The following is a 21352-nucleotide window of genomic DNA, read 5'->3' as shown; positions in this document are numbered from 1 at the left end:
AAACTTGTAAAAGTGTATTAAAAATCAAACCACAAGTTATTTTTAAAAGTTGCTGAACAAATGTTGGTCAGTATGAGGAGCACAGCCTACAGTTTAATTTTTTGCTCATATTACAGGCCACACCCGGTATGCGGATTGGTGTTTTCGCCATTACTAATCAAAATAATAGATAGATACGACAGGCAATAAGCCTGTCGTAAACAGTATCTAGACTTACGGTCTCTTAGTACTTAAGTATTTCAACTCTAAAGATTTGAGGAGTTACAGCAAAGATCAGAAACAAACTGAAAAAAGCCTTATTGAGAATATTGAGTTTCATGTGAGACTAGATTTGTGTAAGATTGTAGGTACTTTGCATATATGTATGTAAAATTTATTTATTTACGGGAAAATCTTGAAAGAGAACTTAGAACATAACATAATTTTGTGAAGAGACCGCATGTTTCTCCCACTTAATAGAATTTACGGCAATGACATTTTGCGGTCGTTGTATTTACTCAGCTCGCCAAAAAAAAAAACATTTGCTATGTGGTACTTATAGACACACAACCTGTTTAAGGGAACAGAAATTTTAAGTAATTTTGCCATGTTTTCCTTTGGAATTACGTTACGGGATCTGTTGTCTTTTTTTGTCAAAGTTCATACTATATTTTTAAATAAAAAACTATATAATATCCTCCTTCAATTAGCTTGAAACCACGTGGAAAAAAAAACACAAATGCGTCGCCAAAGTGCATTGGCTACACCATAGAGAGTTCAATGCATTTTGAATGGCTCCCTTTGATGCGTGCCCAAAAACCGACATCCTGGACACTGGCCGGCAAATATGGACACACAAATAACCCGTTCACGTATCTGAGCTCTTCAATTAACAAACAGAAGCTTAAATTGATGCAACTTATAAACATAAATAGATGTTATATTCTAGTTAAAGACAAAGTAGTACACAGTAGTAATAACTTTACTGTACAGAATCTTGTGTACCTACAGTAAGCTTCCAATAAATTTTACAGAAATTGAACTACAAAGACGAACTTGTCCCTGTATAATTTATTAAAAATATTATTGTGTTCTTTGACAGATTTATATTTTTCCTATATCAAACTACTACTAAGAAATGAAAAATTGGATAACATTGCATAAAAACTGGTCCTCTTAAATTAGTTTAGTTAAGATAAACATTAAGAAGACGTTTCAAGTAGTTCATTTTATGTTGATTTTAAATACATAATTAATGAAATTATGAGCTGTACCTATAATCATGATTTTCATTCAAATACCGTCATCAAAACGAGTTTGTAACTGTGTTTTATTCGTAGTGAATTTATTGAATGGACAAGCAACGCTGTGATTTTCTCACACTTGTGAGCTTGTGACTACTTAATACTTATAGGTATGAAAAATGACATGAGTGGGAAGTACTAGATAGTGTTACTTACATCATTTTGCCGTCGTAAGCAAAATGTCGTAAGTCACTTTATTACTTATATAGATATGGCTTTGTGGTTCAATACAACACGATTCTCGGTAGCTTTGTCAATCCGATACTTCTTAGGTCAGCAAAGTCTATATTTCACTTCCGAATTAGATAACATTATGGTCTTTAGGATTGTAATAATAGATCTTAAAATATTATTATCATCATCATCCTCGCGTTATAAAATATTATATTTAATCTGAATATAATCTGAAAAAACATATCTACATTGTTTATTCAAATGGAAGAATATTTCAAAAAAAAAAACATCTACCTATTTTAGTTGAATATGTAATACTATTAAGGTGCTTAATTTTTACATAAAAGTATAAATTAATCTAAGCAATGAAATAAATATTCTTAAATGGTCAAAATCCTCACATCAGTGCCTTTTAAAATCAATGATTTACACATTGTTTATAAAGAAAACCACCATAAATCGTAAAATCTGTGATACCTTGACTCTACGAGGAAGGTATGTATTGAATACATTGCGACCGAACGAGATTCCTTAAAGGCCATACGCCACGAGTTCAGGGTGCAGCGCTGCTTAAAAGCCAAACGTCGTATATCCCCATTAGACTTATATGGAGATAAGCCTTTTTATCTTAACATGACAGAACGATACCGTTTGAACTTGGCTGCCGGCGCGATTTGATACGACGCGTCACATGTGACGAGCGGCTTCCTTTGTTTGATTATTATTAAATTATCTACACCGTACCGGGAATTCAAAGCAATAGGCCTATTGTTTAGTAAAAATAAAAATGCCGTAACTCACTTTAAGATAAAATTTGGTAGCGTCGTTTTTGTTTATTGTGCTTTTATTAATAAACGTGTTATGCGAGGGGTATACAGGAAGGAATGTAGTAGTTTAGCTGCAGTTCGTGTTTTGGTGCTTCTGTTCTTTGTAAAAATTACTAAATTAAACAGGCAAACTTTTTCACCTTACCTATATTATTTTGAAAGAATTCCTTCAAGGGAATGCTATGGTTCGAATTCACAGGCAAAAGACAAATTTTATAACTAAGATGCATGAACTCAAATCTATTTTAATGGTAATATAAAATTAATATAATTTTAATAAGTTAATAATATAGTGATATTGCCACATAAGACTTTACGCCCACAACACATTTATGCAGTAGCATAAAAATACTTCGCTGCAATAATCATAACGGTAAAGCACTAAAATTAACAGCGGCTACACCTAATTATGACTTAAAAACCCTTTTAATGTGCCGAGATCCAAGATAACTTTAATGACTTATCAATATAGCCGTTAAAATTACCGACAGACATTCAACTGTCCAAATTTTATTGATGGACGTTGCAAAAAGCCCAGCGGAATTCATCTGTAAGGCACAATGCCTTCAACCTGCAATAAAAATTATTAATACCCATTGAAAACGGAATAACCAAGAGGCTCTAAGACGCCGGTTCTCCAAAATGCACTTACAACCCTTGAAAATACAAGCTAAATTTGTTAGTGCTCATTTTAAATAAAGACTTTGGACGAGTGGAATTTAATATTCGTATTTGAGTCGAGTCCGCGAGCGAGTGGGTGTGGTTTAGTTGTTCATGCTTCGCCGGAAAGATTTATATTACATACATTTTCGTATGCATGTAATCTGAAAATGTCGACGACAACACCGGGCTGCAGTGGCGTCCAATCGAAGAAAATCAAAATTTTATGAAATTACTATGGACTTACGACCTTTTTGCTAAGACGGGTTATGCCTACAAGAGTATCACCGACCGCATTCATGGCCCACGCCCCTCTTAACGACTATTCAATACACTTTTGAATGAACGATTGCTCTTTGATATTAAATTTGAACGGACAACGATAGCCAACGCTGCCTCAAAAAACTTGTAAAGCGATCCGTCTGTCTCTTCAATAGAACACAAGGTCGGTAAAATGCTAAAAGTAAAACCAAATGAGTATGGGAATCACTAATAAAAGTAGATTAAAAAACTTAATGAAACTCGTATTTGCATCTTATAATTAAAGTCAGGCGGGTATGTTAATCTCATTTGACATGATAGTTAGATAAGAAAAATAAAAGAACGTATTTGAATAACGATGGAGCGATAGTTTTCATAGTGATCCTCAAAAAAACTAAGCCAACCCTTTCCTTGTCGGGCAGTTGGATCGAGAATAAAAAAAGACATGTGGATCCATTGTGTAATTTAAAGTAAGCCAAGATCTGGGAAGTTTCTGCTTGAACAATAACGCATTTTAATAATTTTCATTAAGATTGACAGAACTGATTAGGACTTCACTTAAACCCTTCCTCTTTTTAAATTGGTTAGATTTCACCGATATTCAAAAAGCCGAGCACTTGGTATTATTCGCTGTGTATTCTTCGGGTACCTAATTTGCTTTAATACGCGGTAGCTCATAGGGATTAAATTTCCGAAAAGCGCTTCAATTCTTTTGCTATTCTCATAATTTACATCCAAGTCTTTAGTATCCAAACAAATTTCTTTGTAGCAATTGTTTATAAAAGTCCTGAGGGAGATTACTTCACCTCGCTGAATAACAAAGAGTTGCGGTGTTTTAAAAGAGGATTAAACAAGGAGGTAGCAGTATCATCCACGCTAAGAGCTTACTTAAGTTTATGGAAAGTGTGGCGGCGGCTTAAGACATTTAAACCATGACTTCCCTTCAAAGGGGTTGCGTTTTTGTTAAATCACGTTTAAGGACTCTAAAAGCCGATCTCGCACGATATTATACGAGTTTTTTGGTTTCGCCTATTGGCGTTGCTTCGTGGGGGTTCTAAAAAACGGTTTACGTCTGGACCAGCTTTTGTTTCTCTCAAGTTTAATTAGTAGCTTATAGAAGTTTATGAACAATATTTTACTTACAAGTCTCACAAATATCTCGTGCTCGTGGCGTTGGTTATAAAAAAAGGACGTGCAGCAACATTGTTGATTTTCGAATCATTTATTTTTAGAAAAAACATCAAAAGCTTTAGTTTACTATGGGATTCCGTCCCTGCAGGAGCATTTATCATTTTTGCTATTAAACCGAACAACAATACGATGAACCCCGAAGGAGCCGATGGGTCCAATACAATAGCAAATGATACCTCGGGGCCGGCCTGAATGTGCCTTAATTAACTCCCGACCACTTATAAAGGAATAATGAACCTAGTTATTTATCTAACCCTTACAAACAAGTAATTTTTAAGAAAACAAATGCCGCCTTACTTGCTTGCGGCTACACTTCTAATTAAATCATTAAAAGTACGTGGCATCAAAAAAGGTTACTCTAATTAACTACAAATAAGATTCTCATGCATTATTTATATAGAAAGATCTATTGTTATCATCGGCAGGCAACAAATTTTGTATGTGAAAACTTTTTTAAGTTAAGGCAGGTGGTAGTCGCACCCATACAGGTGTAATGGTATTTTTTAGTGGTCAAATTTCCGAAAAATAGGGCGCACCGTCATTAGTTATGTGGGTTGCTGTGTAGTTTGTTTTAGCCGTCACGGTCGCCACAAACAACAGAAAAATGCTCTGGGCGATTTAAAATTTAGCCACGTCACTACGTCCGATTAGTTTTTTTGGGCCGGCGGCTAAGCAAAACGTCGTATATCCATATAGGGAGATACGTCCATTTGTCTTAGTAGAGTTTTGCTTTCGTGAAATTCTTCGTTAATATTATGTTTGGCTTCGCCTTAGGGACGGAAGATGGACTCACAAAGGTTCGGATAAAAGCGATAATTATTTTATCGCAGGGGAGTTGCTTGTTTGTTTCTCTAATAGCTATTTTAATGGATGTCTGAAAGGTCGTGTCGGAATAACAATGGCGAGTGAAGAATAAATTAAGTATTTTATTTGTTTCGGAACATTTTTATTTTAAACATTAGTGTGAATTATATAAGTCTTGTGCTTTTTGACTTTTAATTAGAAATAATTTTGATGATTCATTTCTTTCCGAAAACAAAGACCACAGACTACTAACTTTTTTTTGTTAGCCGTATGTACGTAGGTATATGCCGTATGTACCTACTAAACGTAACTTACAAAATATATTGTGAAATTTAGTGCATGTGCATAAAATAAGCAAACAAGCAAATAATTATAAAATGCTCCTAGTAAATCCCTTAGAAGCCTAAATCATATTTCCCCCCAACATCACATTTTAAATGCACGATTGCACGCTATAAATGCTACTCGTAAGTATTACGAATGACACAAATATGTACTCATATTTTAGACACATTCCAAACATGCACTCAAATTACCTTCAGCTTTATTCATAACTGCAGGCTTAATGTTTGTTATACTAGACAGGTTAGGCTTATCCTAGATTTTAAATTAGGTACCTAAATATTTCCCTAGAGAATTTCCACACACATTGCTTTGTTTGCGTGTATAGTAGATTCAAAATGAAAAGTTTTAGAACCTCCAAAAGTCAGCTTGCAGTGCTCCATGAAATCAGTCATCATCTTTGTCATCCCGAATCATCTCATCATCAGAATCTAATTTTGCTATGTGAGACAAATGTATGAAATTTCCACGCGAACATATTTTTCAGTAAGCCCTGCATTAAGGCTGTTTCGAACCCAGGACTCAACTAATTACTATTCAGAAATTAACCTTCTAAACAATGACTCGTATAATGCCTGGCTACTTAAGTAACGAAGCGACGTGAAGATAGCACTTCCTACAACGTTTCCATGTTAAAATACCATGACATATAAACTGTTTTGCATTCAAGTACATGTCATCGTTATTGTCCAGCTTTGTACATAAAAACCATTTTCAGTTTACAGTTAGAAAAGACCCATCTAAACTCCGAGCGTTCTTATTGCATTGTAAACAAGAGGGTTTATTGATTGAGCGTGGTTTGTAGTGGGTGCATGAGAAAGGTTGTTCGCAATAGGCCACTCGCATTGTGTCGCATCGATATTTTGTATGCACATTTAAATGCGGGCATCTATGTCGTCGACCGTGCGAGCTGGACATGTTAATACGCTTCTAAAATCTCGCAGCTGTCATGGTTGCGATGCAATTTATTTTCCATCATACGGGTGTGTTTGAAAAAAAAGGGAATATTTAATAATTAATCTAACTAATCTAAATGTATAGTGTTTTTCTGAAGTTCTTATGGATAAACTTAAATTATTGCTTTTAAAGTCGACGAAAAAGGAATACTGATGATGCCTTTGAAAATTATACGATTGACACAAATGCAACACCTTAAATATATAATTATGATGCCACCAAGGAGTTGCTACAAAAAAAAACATAAGTACAATTTTTTAATTTCTAATTAATATTTTTTTGTAGATTTAAGTAGATATACTAAGTACACTTACCTGTGATAAATAACAAAAAAACCACACCATAAAATAGGAATTATTTTTTACTACACTACAAACTACAATACAGTACAAATACTCTTTATTGCACACCTCAATAAAAGAATACAATACAAAAACTACAAAAATTTAACTAAAACAACGTTTTGTGTTACTTTCAAAATATCGTTCCTTAGCTTTGAATACACAAACGCAAATTTTTGCTAAAATTATGAACAATATGCAGTAAAAAAATTACAGCGTATTTTTGGGCCCTGTATATTGTCCAGTTAAAAATGCGGCTTGTCGCCTATTTAAAATTATACTTAATCCCTTTTTAACAAACAACGAAAATTACCATTCGAAAAATCAAAATGCTGCAAGCCTCAGCGTTTACTAAAGCGTCCATTTATCTATGCACGCAGATTGCGTGTCGCTTTATTAGCTTAGCATGAGGTTATTGCGATCGATGAATGGAGCGTAATATGTTTTTATGGGCGCTGCAAAAACAAAGTGGATTGACCCGGTCGCATCGCGTGTGAACTGCGGTAGGCAAAAAAGACGTAAGTTGCAAGGGCTGGTGTAGAGTGGCCAAGTTTTAGCGATGACATATTGGGCAGTATGTGAGTGAAATATTTTGTGTAACAGAAATCTTAAATCATTAAATTAAAAGATAAAAATAAAAAGAAATTAAGCGTAATTTGTTTTCATGGGTGCTGCAAAAACAAAGTGGTGTGACCCGGTCGCATCGCGTGTGAATTGTGGCAGGCAAAAAAGGCGTAAGTTGCAAGGGACGGTGTAGAGTGGTCAAGTTTTAGCGACGACATAATGGGCAGTGTATAAGTGGAATATACTTCATATTAAATAGAATTAAAGATATGAATTCTAAGATGATAGAAAGAACATAGGTACGTATACAAGTTATACAGCAGAAGAAATTATGTAAAGGAATTTAACTGGTTATATTTTTAATAGCAAAAAGAACAATAAAACAGAAGTAAAACAGTGCATGAAAATGTTTTCATGCACTGTTTTAATATATAAAAATACAAATAAAACCACAAATGACCGACCAAATGAGAGAAAAATCATTAGTAAACTAAACCAGGAATTTAAAAACAGTTCTGTACTGGGGAAAAAAAATAAGTTTAGTAATAATTATAGACGTTTCACTATTTCTGTAAAGTTTATTTATTTCTACAAACAGCTCAGTAATCCTAAATCTAATTTCAACAAACAGATAATAGAAATTGCAAGAACTAATAGAAATTGCAAAAGTCAATTTGTTCCTATTAGTTGACTCTCCTTGTCCCCGGATTAAGTTTATTTTTGTAATTCTAAGTGTGTTTTTGTTATCCTTTTCTCTCAGTGCGGACAATGCGGAAAAGTATTTATTCTACACATTTTAAAGTTAATTTATAAATGCGAGATACATCTTTATAACGTTTTATTAGTCTAAGACAAAGAATAACAAATGTCAAATAAAACGAGATTGAAACCGACTTTCATAGTTTGTGTCAAAGTCATGTTTACCACAAGCATGTTGTTCTTATAATCTTGTCCAAATTTGGATTTCAACTTATCATTCCAAAATCAAGGATCGGTGCGTTTTTTGACGCCATCGACATTTTTGAAAGCGGCAGCAAAGCTTCGCTTCCATCCTCTTATCTCCAAATCAAATAAAACCAGATCGATGTATATAAATCCTCCTTTACCATGTTTAGACAAAAAGACGTATGTCCATATAGAATTTGGCATATACGTCTTTTTAAGTTAAGGTAAGTGTTATCTAAATCGGTTAAATTAACATTTTAGGGAAAGGGGAGATCAAAATAAATGCTGTTTAGGTTATAACTTGCCATACGGCCCAATTCGAACAATGGTTTTTATAACATCTTACACACATCTTATGATGTTTTGGACATCTTATATATTATATAGGTTTGATGTCATAGCGATAGCGATTCGTCATTGTTAAAAGTGACGTTTTTAGTTGAAGAAATGTCACTTTTGACACTGATAACCGTATCCGTGACACTGACACTGGTATCGTATCGCTGTGGCATCTTATAAGCATTGCTCGAATTGGGCCGTTAGAAAACGATTTACGGGATTAAACCTTTTGTTATCAATAATCTCAGTGGAATTAGTTTATCTAATACCTGTCTTATCTTGGATATAAATGAATGTTAAGAGAAGAGAAACGATACCGGTAGCTTTAAAATAGAAGTAAATAGGTAACGGACGGTTTCCGTTCAGAGTTTCTTGGATGGCTAATAATAATTCTTTAGTAAGAACCAAACAAAGGGATTTTATAATAATGCTAATTATGTGCCTACAGGGTCATACACCGCTTTATCTAAGGTAAGATGGGGTAAGACTACCACTTGTATGGAAACATCATACTGTTACGTCGAACGTAGTTTGCGGTATGCCCTCAGCTGTCGATAGCTTGTTGCATTCATTTAGCGGAAATCCCTGGAGTAGGATCTGTAGGTTAGATATTGTCCCAGTGGCATTTCCAGATTATTCTCCTCAAATCTCCTTGTTATCCTGCGTAACAGAACGACATATTTCAGTTCGACTTTCTTTAAATCGCTCTCATCTAAGGTGGCCACTGACGAGCCTTCCAACAGTCCAAATAGCGTGGCTGCAATCCAAAATCGGTCCGTGAATGTCAAAAACGTACAATGTTTAATATTAGGATCCCGTCCATTTGGATGAATCCATTGTAACGGCATCCATTTGGAAGGCTAGTCAGTGGCCTGCTTTATGTATCTCTACCAAATACTTTTTACACCACCTATTCGGAAAAGAGCTTTTTCTTCCCTGCTAGGAGGGATCAAAGTGGCATTTTTCCTCCCTGCTAGGAGGGATCAAAGTGACACTTTTCTGTTCATGCACACTATTTTAACATTTTTTTGTACATTATTTTTTTAGCTTAAATAATCAGTTTTAGCATCACATTGTGTCAACATTAAGATTTTTTTATTTTCCTCATAATTGATGTGAAAAGCAGTAGGTGTCACACGGTATCAAAATTATTTCGTCTTGGACGTTAACACTTGAATCCCTCATTACGCTCTGGATTCTACTTTAGAATCCATCGCTTCATTCAGGATTCAATGTACGCCCTTGACGGAAATATGTCATTTTGATCCCTTGTAACACAAACTACTATTGTATCGAGTCGCCAAGTACATAATACATTCTACTATTAAGTGTAAGCTGGTTTACTCCGTGCTAAGTTGGTAGGTACTGTAGGTACACTGTCCAGTTCAACTAGGTACCTATTTGAGAATAAACGAGCCTGAATAGGAAACTAGTGGTTACCGATCTAGGCAAGAAAGAAATGTTTATGCCTCGATGTGTATTACAGAGTTGCCTGTCACAAAAAGTCTCGTCTGGGCTAGCCTGTTGTTAGTGGCTACCATAATCAATAACTCCATACCCATATATATTCTAGTATACTAAGATTACTAAGGATTTGAGTCAAACAATTGTATATTACTGGCACTCACAATTATAATAAAAACGTTTAAACTCCTTTTGAAAAACAAGCATTTGGTATCCAATTTAACTACCTACTTATTTAGTACCGTCAGAGTTTTTAATGTCGTAAAGAACTATCAAAATATAATGTGTGGATGTTAGGTATTTTTGATTTGAAGATTTTTTTGACAATTAATGTGTCTATCTTAAGTTATGTAGGTTGAGTATCTTCAGACAGTCAAGCGAAGCACTTCAAGCACTATTACGATTCAACCTTTCAATCTCACAAAACGCGTTAAAACCGGTATATCTATATTGGTGTATTCTAAACAGATAATATACGAACCGACAGAGGTACCTGCCCCTTTTTTGCATTATATGCTAAAAATTACACATTTTATGGCGTCCATTCGACCGGTAGGTATTTACTATTAGGTACTATTTACAGAGCCCAGAACGTGCCGGCCCATTTTGAATGCTAAATTAGTCGTATAAGCGAGGAATGCCGTATGATTCAGTAGGAGTGGCTCGATGTTATAGTATTTAAGTATTGTTTTTGGTGTATGTAGGTACCAAATAGTTGTATTAGAAATGTGTCTTTTTTTACCTGTATATTTCTTTTTAATTACCTATACAGGCATATATAACAATATACAGGCATACTGGTAGAACTAAAAATGAAAGCTTAGAACCGAGAAAAAATCACAAAAAGGTTATTAAGATTAATATAACCTTTTCGATAAAAAATGCATAGGTAACTCTTTTTAGTTTTAAATTAAAGTATTAATAAAAAACACAGATTAAAACAAGGTGAAAGTCTTCAACTGTTTAAATTTTGGACCTAATTTAAGTATTTGTACAATTTTTGCCTTACGTCATATTGCCCCACCTTGATAAAGAAATGAGGCATTGAAATATTGAAATACAATAGGTATATTATAATATGCAAGAATTATAGAATCAAAACTCAACGGACGAATTATATTTTTGAGTAACATTAAGCCTTAAGTTAACTCTACTCAGTCTACTCGTATGCTTAGCTCAAATAATTTGGTATCTGCGCCACTCGATTGTCACCCATATCTCAAAAGCGTAAGGTATTAATTTCCTTTAGTTATATGTATATGTGATATCTTTTATTTAGTTTTATGTTATACAGGGTGCGAGGAAAGCAATTAGTTGGCGACTCGACGCTGTAGCTTTGATCGTGGCATCACAGCGGACTTTACAAGTAATATGACAGATTTATTACTATAATAACAGTGAGTTTCCTAACGGGGAGTTTTTAGGATGAAAAGAGTATTTTCGGACTGACATACCTACCCGATACCATGATAGCTCTGGAAAAAAGTGTTGTTTTATAAGTGTATCTCATGTAAGTGAATTTTGTAAATTCTTAATGAGATAGTAAATGTCTTAAAGCATAAGATGGTCAATCGTAATAAGAAGTGAAAGAGTATGCTCCGCTATCACACATAACAAGAAAAATTGGCAGTCAAATTAGAATCAATGGTATTTGAAAAAAAATTGAAGTAGTTTCGCAAAACAAAAGCAACTCTGTTCAATTTAAAAACTATTTAAATTTGATTGGAGGTCATTCGTACTAGTATTAGAACCATGGAACGCTAGAGATATAGCAAGGTACCTAGTACCTAGCTTATGCAGTGTAAAATAGAAAACTAGACATTTACGGTATTTATATTTATTTGTCACTTTGCCGAGTTGAATAGACCCCGTGTCTCTTTGATCGATGTTAATTATGAATCTTATGAAGTTATGATTTTCATCAGTCGTCAAAATTCTTCGTCTAGTTTCTTTTTATCAACCACAATTTTTGTCATTTCTTATTTCACTTCTTTCCACCGCTCCTCAAACGCTATTGAATTGAAATGAAAGAATAATAACGAAATAAACTTAGTAGCCGAAGTAAAAAAAATATTTGACATTGATTGATAGAGCACAGTTGGTTGCACAATAGTCCGTGATTATAAGATTTGGTCCTAAGAAAATATCAGTAAAATTCCTGAGGACTTCTGAACCGCCGATAAGTTCAAAAAGTGATTCGTATTATTTCAATGCGTATCTAATATAAGTTAAATTGGACGAATGATTTCCAATATTCCGTACCTAGCTTGTGGGTGTGATCAATGGAGCGTATCCACATAAATCGCTTTGCGATTACAATCCTATTGAGTTTAGAACACTAGTATTGTTGTATTTAAATCGATTTGACCACGACAACCGATGTGTGGCGCCGCCAAAGCGTTTAATAACTGTAGGTGTGGTTCTGCACTTCATCAATGATGTTAACTGTCGTGGAATAACATTTTAAATGTTACATTTTTAACGGTTGCTTTGTGTGACGTTTCACGGTCTCTGCAGCTGTCTATATCTCGGACACATGACAGTCTTTGTTAAGACTTCATATAAATGCAGTTTATGTGAAATCTTGAAAAGGGCCTCTCAAGAATCTTAGTAAAAAATCTATTGTCAAAGTTTCACACAATATAAATGTTGGTCGTATCACTGGCGTATTAAAAAGTATTCATGCGTTTTTGCTTTGAATGGCGATTCTGACACTCTGATATTTGTCATTTTGAATTCCGCACTCGTCACCGTTACACAGATCTAGAATGACGTTTATACTAAAGGTAATTAATTAAAGTGTGCGAAAGGGAAGCTATCACTTATTAAATGAATATTTAAAGAGTGTCAAAGAGGCAGACTACAAAAAAGAACGAGACCACTTTCGAGCTTCATACCATATGAAAAATTTCGAATGAACGAAAACGTAAGGTAAGGACTGGAAGAAACGAAAATCTGGAGATAGGGTGGGTAAATCTTAGAATATACTGTTCCAAAAGCAAATAATATACGTTATTATTATTATTTGGAGCCTGTCGTGTCTCACTGCTGGGCAAAGGCCTCCCAATAATTTCTCCACAAATCTCCGTCCAGTGCTGTGTCTGGTCACTCCTTTATGAAGGAGTCCAGTTCATCCCGCCATCGCCGGCAGGTTCTGCCAGATTTATTTATTTATTTATTCATTAAACTTTACACATAAATTAACAGTATGACACCAAAGCACTTATGTGGTATATTACATAATAATATTAAAATTCAAAAGATTCCCGATTTGAGTTTTCGGACTCCCACTGAAGTGATTTTGCCCCAAAACTCATTCGGCATTCGGCAGAAGTGACCAACCCAGTCCCAATTTAATCACATAGGTATTATTTCTAAATTCAATACTTCCAATGACATAAGACATCATTCCGATTTTGATCGCACTTTTGATATTTGACAATTTTTTGTTACATTGATCTGTGCACCGTTATTTAAAAAACAACTGAAGTTAGAAACGGTCTGTCCGATTAACAATTAAAGCGTAGAAACAATTGCGAAAGGCTTAATGACTTGTTCGCGCTTCTCCACGGTCACCGCTGGGCTTATTATCGATGGTACAAGGAAATGGAATCTTTCTTTCCATACCGTGACGGCATTGTTCCAATCAATGGCAATGAGCATTGGGTACGATGACCGCACTTGCTAAATGATGGGTGACTGCGTTTGGTATGCTCGGTTGACGGTGGACGGGTTGACGATACAATAAAAGGAGGAATTCTAATTTAGAGAATGTTTTCGAACAGATTTGTGGTTAACAAGTCATTATAGGCACGTACGCCGAATACCGGTAGAACCTTGTTATTGTTACCTACTAAGGCTGTCTTTTCTCACTTATACTGTACCTCCGCTCGAAATTGGCAAAATTGTTGATACCTGGAATATTTATAACATATTTTACATATTTAACATATTTTGACGACTGGTCTGGCCTAGTGGGTAGTGACCCTGCCTATGAAGCCGATGGTTCGAATCCTGGTAAGGGCATTTACTTGTATGATGATACAGATATTTGTTCCTGAGTCATGGTTGTTTTCTATGTATTTAAGTATTTATATAGGTATTATATATATCGTTGTCTGAGTACCCACAACACAAGCCTTCTTGAGCTTACTGTGGGACTTAGTCAATCTGTGTAAGAATGTCCTATAATATTTATTTATTTATTTATATTAGGCCTGCTGCTTTTATAAATTTTTGACAATAAATATCATCTTATTTTAACTTTAATAATAATAACTCTACTGGTCTTTGCTAAAGACGTAGAATGGTTCTCTCATAAGTATATTATTATTATATTAGGTTAACTGGAAGAAATCCCATTCAGGGATAAGTTCGCCTTTGTTGTATTTAATTGACTCTGTAACTGTGATTCTAGTGTTTTTATTTCTAAGTACAATAAAGCAAATACATACATACTTACTATATTTTTAATCAATTCCTGGCATTTTCGAGCACATAACCGTGCTGTCAAACGTTTATTACAGGGTTCATAGCGAATGTATTAAAGAAAAAACCTCAGATAAAATCTAAACAAATTAAAAAGTATTCGATATTAAAACTTAATATCGTTCATTCTCTAAGTAAGTACTCTAGTATCTACGTTATGAATAAATAAGATGATACCTATGTATGTTTAGGTAATACGTATAAATTGTATATCTATATATTATAATTATATGCTAAGTATAGGTAATTCTAGTTCACATGTTATTTGCTTAGTCACTTTTTTTTTCAGTAAGCTCATACCCACACCAAATGCCTAACAGCATTAAAATAATTGAATAGATACGAGCTCGATTAACCGCATAATTAACTATTAAACACACCATAGGATAAAGTAGTTAGCGAGTAAATCGAGAGGAAACGTACATCTGGTACATTAGCGGGATTACCATGCGATCGGCTCCTCTACAAAGCAGATAAGCATATTCCAAGCTCAGATAATAATCGGTATTCAATGATGGGTGCAATTGTCAAAATTTTTTGTCAAACAAACAAAGAAAGGAAACATTCAATTGCGTTTTGGTTGCGATTTCGCTCAGTAATAGATACTAAGTCGCATTTCTGTCCCCACAATGGTAAATTGCGTATTGATATACGATAACCGATGTTTTTCTGCCGTCGTTTTCCTTTGTTATTTGAGGAGGGACAAAGTTTTGGATTTCAGATTAGCCGTGAGATACACTGGCGGCGTTTTTAATGACTGTTCCAGGTAAACTTGCTTTGAAATAGTGTTAGAAATATAGTATTGACATGTATTATCCCCACTACGCATAAGACTTAACATCCACAGGAAAACTCATTCAATTTTTTACCGTATTCTCGGGCAACACATTCCATATTTAAACGGATTTTCTACTGGATGTTAATCACTCGCGCATATACGACATAAGCATAAGCATACGTACATATTGCAATTATGTGTCAAATTGTCATGAGTTCGAACAGTTGATCTTAATGAGTGAGAAAGTAAATATCATAAATATAGAATAGTTGAACTAGACGACTTTTTAACTTAAGTAACACTGAGTGTGAAACGTCAAAAACCATCTGGAATATTTGCATTTCAGTACGTTAAGGCGTATACGTAGTGTACACGAACAGACGTGAATATAAAGGTGATGTTGACCTACCCATTTCGCTAACACATCAATCAGAATCAGTCGTCGCACCAAAGTCTCCACGTAACAAAGTACAACAAAGGCTTTGAAACAATCGCAACCTTCCCAGAATCCCTGTGGGCACCGATAGACACAAAGCAAAGTCCCTTGTCCGAACGGAAGGACTGTTGCTACCGAATGCATTGTCCGCCTCATGTTTTTACTATTCCCATTTGTTTTCTTTAACTAAACATAATAGGGTTATAGAATAAGGATACTTTTGTCACCCGACTGATTTCAGAATAAGCTCTCGTTCCATTTTCAATCCTATCCCTTTTGGACTACGGTTCTATTTTGAATACAAGTTTGAGATCGGACGCTAAATATGCCTCATTGTGTCCATCTGTTATAGAACAATTATTGTGAAACGGTAGCAAAATATTGTTTGTTTTCTTGAAAGCGCTTTCAAGAGGTGACATATGGACAACTGTTTAAGTGCAATTTAATTTATGGCCAGTGGCCACGGAGAGAATTTAGTTATTGTTTGAAAATTCCGTTTTAAATCCCACCCAGCGTGTCTAATTCCAATTCCATGTTTATTTCGAGTTTCGTTAAGGTTATAAACTTGTAAATATACCTGATAAAATAAAGACTGGTCTTCCTTTTGTTACTGGCACATAGATCCTTATTCTATCAGAATTATTGGTCATTCGAAGGCACGTGATTTTTTCTTATTGCTAAGAGAGTAAAAGCCTGAGTCGGGATATCGGGTTACTAGCAGGTGTGATTCTCACTAATGACACTGGATAAGGTGTTTATGCATTTTATTATAATATTAAGTTATTATTATCAACTTAAAAGACTAATGAAGATACGTTATGATATTATACAAACAGATTACTCGTATTCATCAAAAAGGAGCTTTTATCTACTTAACATAACTCTAATAAAAGTAAAATTATTACATTCTTATCAGAAATTTGTCACATTACAGCCCCATTGAAAAATGCTTTTTTTTAATTCAATCCCTAAAAGGTCTATGGGGTATGGGTACTGTCGCCAGCGGTATTTCCGGACCGATATGATCTTCAAACCTTCAAGAAAACAGCGTCCTCTCATCTTAAAAGCCGGCAATGCACTTGCAACCGTTCTGATGTTGCAGGTGTCCATGGGCGGCGGTAGTCGCTTACCATCAGGTGATCCGTCTGCTCGTTTGCGTCTTATATAATAAAAAAAAAAACAAAAAAAAGGGCGACGGCGTGGGTACCGACACTTTTATATTGAACGAAGCCCTCGTAAAATGGCCAACCATTAAAAGTAGACATTACATCCGAACAAATGTGAACAAGAAAGCGTTTAATTACTTATCTGTGGTTAAAAAGCGTGAAATAACACTAAACGTCGATGATTTGCCAACGATTGATGAAAGCAATTACTATTGCAATTGCTCTTCGTATAAAAAGGCACTTGGTTTCTAAATACTACTTAGGTCTTCGTAATTGTTGGGCTAAATTTTTTACCCACGCTTTGATGTGGATAAAATTGTTTTTCGTAAAAGCGTTTAACATATCAAAATTATTAAATATTTTTGAAATTAGTCTGGGATCCAAAGAATGTTGATAGAAATTCTATTTGTGTTTTTGATTAAACACCTTTAAAAGTACTTTTCGGATTCAGACTATACCTGAGCGCGTAGCCAACGTGCCAATCGTTAAAGCTCCGTAGCGTATCGTAGTCATCTCTCTCTATCAATCAATAACTTGCATTGTTTGGTTTAACTGTCAATGTAAAGATGGTTAAATAAATGAAATAAAAAATCTTCCACACTACCACCCAGTATTTCTGGTCCAGTAGGTAATGTGACGCGACATTATTGCATTATAGTCGAAAACATCAAAAATTCTGGCAGCAACATCGATTTAGACTCTTGTAGCATCAGCATTGCAAGCGACAGCAATTTCACGACAGTATTTTTATTTTTTTTATTTTTTTTCAGGTAATTACAACACAATATCTAAGCTTAATTACAAAAGTATCGTTAAACCAGTAAGGTTTGTCTCGATACTCCATCCGCGGTAGATTTTATATAACAATAAAATATCTTTTAACAACAACTTAAGAAACTACTTACATATTCATAAACTCACATAGTAATATTGCTGCAGTAATGCTGCCGACTACATTACTGCAAAAAGTTTACATTTTTGATGTTTGCTGGTGTAAATAGTCTATTTCCGAGCGATAGGTTCCTTAAGACTATTTTATACCAGAATGTTCGATTATTCAGTTTACTCTTTTTATAGGTTTTAGTATGTATTTGTGCCCACTTACAAGCCTCATTGCCAAAAACTCACGTTACAATTAGTAATTGACTCACATAAAACCAACGTCCATATTTGTTTTTATTTGATCAAATTATACACTCGGACGCCGTTTAGACAGCGATTACGCAATTCCCAGTAATCGTTGAACTAATAATGGTACAATTCGGCGGGTAAACATACAAATCAGTGACCATTTAGGCCAACATTGTATGTGGGTAGATGCCTTGTATGGACGGAGAAAAAAATGAAATGAATCGTGTGTTAACGAATCGTGACAAAAAATGGGTTGAAAAGTTCGTTGACTGCTAGTTATAGTTGCAATTAGTAACAAGAATTTGTATGATAATTGGAAGAGCTTTAACTAACTAATGAATGTTGGTACTGTGAAATAATTTCCAATACACATATGTAGTTTAAAACGCATGGGCGATTGGGACAGATATTAATGATGTCATTAGTATTTTTTATATAATGAGATTTTTTTCCACGAGAATAGCTTTATTCATTTAAAACGAGCAATGCTTACGAAAGTATTAAACTTAATTATTATTCCTAATATGATTATTTTTAAAAAAAACATGCGTAAAATAACTTAATGCCACAATGATCTTTAAAAAGAGGTAAAAAATAGTATTTCACTTTTTGCCAGTGCGATTACGTATGTCATTTTTTATGAAACATGAATAAAGTACGTTAAGTCATTGTTTTTTTTTGTGTTCCAGATTACTTAGTTAATAAATTATGAAATACGCAAACGAAAAATCCGAACCAACGGCCTGATTCGAACAATACTTTTAAGAACTCACAGCGGTACGATACTGATCTGTCAGTGTCAAAAGTGACGTTATTTGATTAAATATGTCACTTTTGACTCTGACAATCAGTATCGTACCGCTGTGACTTCTTATAAGGATTGTTCGAATCGGGCCGCAAGTCTCGGATCTCCTAATTAGGGCTGGGCAAACTCTATGAATCACTAGTTTCTGACATCAAGGAGCCAAGTTTCTAGGAAAACTAGCGGACAACTTGCTTACTAATTAACTCTTTTAATATAAAATACCCGTTTTAAAACTAGTGAGACCAATTATGATAGAAAACAGATTCTTTTAAAAATCTTTAACTTCGATCCAAACCACGTAACTTTATAGTCTTCATACCAACAGTGTTGCCAACTTGGATTTTGAAAAAATGCTAGACTATGCCAAAATTATGCCAAAGTTTTTTGAAATATGCTTAAAAAAATGCTAATATGTCAATTTGAAATTAGATACTTAAAACACATACATTTTTCAAATTTGCCGCCTTTTTCTACTGACAAGATCTGCTTGACCAACTTTATATAGTCCGTCGACGTCCATCCGTCCACAAAAGTCAAAATTCATATGAAAATATGAACCGCATAACCATAACCATAACCGCATAACCATGTCCCAGTCTACCGGAGGGATAAATGACTTATGTTGGTTTAGAATATTTTTGTGAATTTTATTTTTAATGTAAATAATGTATGTACTTAAATATAAGGTGTGTTGTCAATACTAACATAGTGATAAGTAATATTATTATTGTACAGTCGACGTCAAAGAGAAATTTACAGCCAAAGTAACAAAAAAATGTTTACACGACCTAAATGCTATGACAATAAAGTCGTGTAAATAATTTTTTGTAACGTTAGTCGTAAAGATCTCTTTGACGTCGACTGTACCTAACTAATCATTTATGGATCTGTGATGTCCGAAATAAAGTCTAAATAATAAAAATAATAAAATAACGCGATGGCGCATATTGTTGCTGCCAAGTTGGTGCAAACTTGGCTTAGACTAAATTATGCTAAAAAATATGCCAGATGCTAAATTGAAAATGTTGGTGACAAAGCAAGTGAAAATATGCCAGATCTGGCATCAATTATGCCAAGTTGGCAACACTGCATACCAACTATAGTAAAAATAGTCAAGGCTTAACTCTAATAACTTCATTCAAGTGCGACTATTTCAAGATAAAACTTACAGAAAACCAAAGAGGAACATTCATACTAACTGTACGTGTTAAATTTGTGGGCCAATTAAGTATCAATAGGTACCAATTTACTTTTTGGTTTTATCTGAGTCTCTTTCTTTTATGAAACAGAGGGCTTACCACGAACCACGTTCGACGTGTTGCCTCCCTGTCACACTTACGTACGAATTTACAAGTGCGACACAGAGGCAACACGTCGAACGTGGTTCGCGGTAGGCCCTCTGTTTTACCTTAGAACTGCGACATTCAAATTATATCAAGCTAATTTTGGACTATAATTGGAAGTAGGTAACAATATGCAACTTGCAGAAAATGCTAAAAATTTCTAGAAATTTTCATGACAATATTCTCAATTTCTCATGCCTATTCCCGCTTACAAAATTCCCTTTCAGATTACGGATTGTTGCTCAATATTCTTCAATGTTGACGACAGTTTCATTAAACATTATATGCGTATATTTGTCGTAGAAATCCAAACAACTTTAATGCAGTACCTATAAATAGTAATATATTACGTGCAAAAAAAAATACCGAGAGCATTTCATGAAAGCTTTGCAAATCTTGAAAATTCTCTTAGATACTTTTGAACAATAGTTTTGTGGTTTCGCTATGCTCACGGTACCGATTAACCTTCTAAATATCAGAAACGCCGTACAGCTGCCAAACACTTGATACTGAAGGACTTTTGGCTCCTGTTTCAAGGGTGATCATCGATTTCCCAAGCCCCACGAGCGAGGGGTGGCCACGGAAATCATATATCTCGGTAAACCCGGCCCTGATACGTGAATTTAGTTAAGATTTGATTAGTGTACTAAAATGTGGCTTGTTGATCGAAATATATGATTTTCGATGAAATCAGTATACTTGATAAGGAGCGCTTTCCAATCTTAAAGGCCGGCAACATACTCGCAATCCCTCTGTTACTGTGGCGTCCATGGGCGTCAGCAATTGCCTACCATTATGCGATTCGTCTGCTCGTTTGCCACCTATAGCATAATAAAAGTACCATCGAATCGAATAACATACATGTACAGATATAGTGCATAATTATTTTCCACCGTATTTTTACGGAAACGTACGATCGTGTCTTGCTATTTCAGTCAAACTCGGTACAAAAAGTACTGAGGTTGACTGAAGTAGCATGACAAATACGAACGTTTTTGAGAATATACGATGGAAAATAATTATGCACTACATTTCTATCTGGGTGACACATAC

Source organism: Cydia fagiglandana, chromosome 10 (genome assembly GCF_963556715.1).
Source record: "Cydia fagiglandana chromosome 10, ilCydFagi1.1, whole genome shotgun sequence".
NCBI classification, from domain to species: domain Eukaryota; kingdom Metazoa; phylum Arthropoda; class Insecta; order Lepidoptera; family Tortricidae; genus Cydia; species Cydia fagiglandana.
The sequence above is the reverse complement of the archived record's forward strand: the minus strand, read 5'-3'. Positions refer to the sequence as shown.